We start from the raw sequence: 4,009 nt of genomic DNA on the forward strand, positions 1-4,009 counted from the left end.
TCCTTGTTGTTGTTAGGTTCATCCAAATTTACCAGTGTGCTATCACTGATAAATGTATCACTTTCTGCAGTAATATGGAAACCATAGAACTCAGGTGGAACACTAACTCTACTGGAATGCCTCAGAGGTACAGACTTGTCAATTGGCTCAACATGAGTTTCCTCCTCAGATTGATCGCTAGTGTTTGAGGTTCCTTCATCGCTTGAATCTTGAAGTTCTTCAAGGTCAATTTGCCTCCCACAGTCTCCTTGACCTATGAGCTCTCTCTCGCGAAAGACTCATCTCCTCGCAATGAAGACAACATTTTCACTCGGTCTGTAGAAGAGATAACCAAAGGATTTATGTGGGTAACCGATGAGAATACACCGCTCACTCCGAGGTTCGAGCTTGTCATGAGTATCGCGTCTCACAAAAGCCTCGCAACCCCAAACCTTGATGTGGTCTAATGTGGGAACCTTCCCAATCCACATCTCGTAAGGTGTTTTGGCAACCTTTTTGGTAGGGACTAGATTAAGGATATGGGTGGCAGTCTCCAAGGCATACCCCTAGAACGAGATAGGTAATGAAGCTCGACTCATCATGGAACGAACCATGTCCAACAAGGTTCGATTGCGCCTCTCAGCCACACCATTAAGCTGTGGTGTCCTAGGTGGCGTCAACTGTGAAACAATTCCACATTCCTTAAGATAGTCAAGGAACTCGATACTAAGATACTCACCACCCCGATCGGATCAGAGCATCTTTATCTTCCTGCCCAGCTGATTCTCCACTTCTTGTTTAAACTCTTTGAATTTCTCAAAGGTTTCTGACTTATGCTTGATTAAGTAGACGTAGCCATATCTACTGTAATCATCAGTAAAAGTCACATAGAAGCGGTTAGCATCCCTTATGGCGGTTTTGAAGGGCCCACACACATCGGTGTGTATGAGATCCAACAAAGCTTCACCCCTTTCACAAGTACCAGTGATGGGTGACTTGGTCATCTTTCCAAGTAAGCAAGATTCACAAGTGTCATCCAACCTTAAGTTGAATGACTCCAAAACTCCAGCCTTTTGGAGTTCGCCTATGTGCTTCTTGCTGACATGTCCAACAAGACAATGCCATAAGCATACTTTATCCAATTCATTGGAAGAATCAATCTGCAACACATTATTCCCTAAGTTGTCTACAACCATCACAGTTTCATACACACCATTACAAGGTAATGCTTGAAAATAAAAAACACCATTATAATAAGCATTAATAGCACCAATTTCATTATCAAATGAAAAACTAAAGCCTTGTTTGTACAAACCATGAAAGGAAATAATATTTCTCGACATATCAGACGAGTAGCAACAATTATTCAAATCTATTTCTAACCCACTACTAAGCAATAAAGAGTAAACTCCAATCTTGGTGACAAGTGAAACCTTCCTATTCCCCATGATCAAGTTTATCTTCTCGTGCTCCACATCCTTACTTCTGTTTAGGCCCTGCACATCAGAACAAATGTGAAATCCACAACCTGTGTCAACAACCTAAGAGTTAGAATGTGATGAGTTTTTAGATAGAATAGTATAAATATCTGCATGGGTGGCCTTAACCTTCCCATCTTTAACATCCTGCAAGTATTTGGTGCAGCTTCGCTTCCAGTGCCCTTTCTCGTGATGGTAGAAACACTCTGCTTCCTTAGGAATGGAAGAGGGAGTAGCAGAACCAGCCTTGGTCCCACTTGAAGAGGATCCATCAAGAGACTTTCCCTTGCAGCTCTTTGATGGAGCCTTCCTCTTCTTCCCTTTCCCTTGTCCAATTGCCAGAACAGGGGCGGTGGTAGGAGTAGTAACAACCGATTTACCTTTGAGACCACTTTCGGCAGTCCTCAAAATCCCTTGAAGTTTGCTAAGTGTGACCTCCTCCTTGTTCATATGATAGGTCATGCAGAACTGATCATAACATGGAGGTAAGGAGTGCAGAATGATATCTATAGCCAGCTCCTCAGGGAAGTTCACATTCAACTTTAGCAACCGGTCCACAGACCTTTGCATTTTCTGCAAGTGGCCCGGGATGGGTTCACCATCCTTCATCCTGGTTGTTATCATGGAAGAGATGATTTCATACCTCTCTTGACGAGCACTCTGATGGTATCTTTCCATCAGGTCATGGTGCATCTCAAAAGGGTAGAAGTCCTCATAGGACTTTTGCACTTCAGCTGTCATGGTGGCCAACATGATACAAGACACCTTGGTGGCATCCTTCTCATGAGTCCTAAACTCAGCGATCTCCTCAGGAGTAGCAGAAGACACATTGATTTCCTTAAGCTCCTTGTCTAGGACATATTCCTTGTCCTCATAGCGAGTGACCTTCCTGATGTTCCTGATCCAATCATTGAAGTTGGAATCATCAAAGATGACTCTCCCACACAAGTTCATGAGAGAGAAGGAGCCAGTAGGGTTTGAGCCAGAAGCAGTGTTGGAAGACATCTTAAAAGAAAGAAATATAAGTTTAGATTAGATAAAGATTCCTTAATAAAACACCCAAAATTAAATATTAAGGCTCCCCAACACAATATTTTACAAATTGGAAGAGGGATGCCATAATCCAACTTGAAAAATATTTGAAGGTAGGTAAATGACGATTTACCAATTTTCACCATGAAAAACGAAATTGTTATTAAGTTTTAGTTGGATTGAAATTCCTAGATCCTTTGAGATTCATTGAACAATTCAATGGCATGTTTAAATCTCAATTATGCCCTTCAGGTTTGTGACTGGGATACCGAGGATCACAAACAAGGTGTGAATAACCATGCAAAATGTGCTTCGTTGATCTTATGATAAATATCGAGCCATCCTTTGCCACCCTTACTAACCCAAGTTAATGTGCTAGTTAACCACACACGCTCCATCAACGACTTGGTAAGGTGCAAAGTGCAATTTTCATGGATTAGCATCAATTTCACATTTTCCTAAAGTAACTAAGATTGGGAATTTATAAAAGGTTTAGTTACTTTATTACTATCATTATACTTAATGAGAACTATAGTCCTATCCTACCCGTTAGGCTAACGACCCTCCACCAGTCAAGGAAGCGGTGGGTGAGAGTGGACACCCATTAAACTGCCATTTTATATGCAGTAACCTTATACCCCCCTTATAGACCGGTTTCGTGAATGAGGCCTACTAACGGTAAGACTGACTTGATCTTATACATATATATATATATATATATATATATATATATATATATATATATATATATATATATATAAACTTATAATACTATAAAGTATAAGGGTTGAATTTTAAACTTTTAAAATTCTAGGGTTTGGAATTAAAGTATTCTTAAGTGACTATAAATTCCAAAACTTGAGGAAAAGTTTTGAAACTATTCAAAACATTTAATTTCCATAACATATGAGTTTAATGATCTCTTAAAAGAAAAACCTTTCATTTTCCATAACTTGATGACAAGTTATGGATTCCATTAAAAGCATTTAACCAATTATTTTAATTAACACAATAATCAAATAATTCATAAATGATTCAATTAAAGTCATATGAACAAGATAATTCATATCAAACAAATTTCATGAAATTAGCCTAATCATATAAACTAATACAAAACATGAAACTTTGACAATTATATTTGAAATTGGATAAGCACAATCATTACCACATCAAAAACAGGTTTATTTGTTCAAAAACAGTTTATGGTAATGATTCTAGTCCAATTCTGGCTTTAAAACTCGAAATTCTGCATTCTGGAGCACCAACTCGTCGAATGCATTAACTGACTCGGCGAGTTGGTCAGTTTTTAGGGTGGCCTCGGCGAGTCTGTCAGTGGACTCGGCGAGTTCACTGTCCAGAAAGCAGAAAATCGATTTTTCCAAGCTTTGAAAACAATTAGCATCAAGTATAATTGAAAACAAGCCTAGGCTTTGATACAACTGAAGGGTTTTGAGCATTCTAACACTCCTATGGTGTACATGCAACCCTAGATGACTTGGATCTATGTTTTCTTTACTATA

The sequence above is a fragment of the Lactuca virosa genome, chromosome 9 (genome assembly GCF_052849685.1).
Source record: "Lactuca virosa cultivar CGN04683 chromosome 9, Lactuca_virosa_CGN04683_v6, whole genome shotgun sequence".
Classification (NCBI taxonomy): domain Eukaryota; kingdom Viridiplantae; phylum Streptophyta; class Magnoliopsida; order Asterales; family Asteraceae; genus Lactuca; species Lactuca virosa.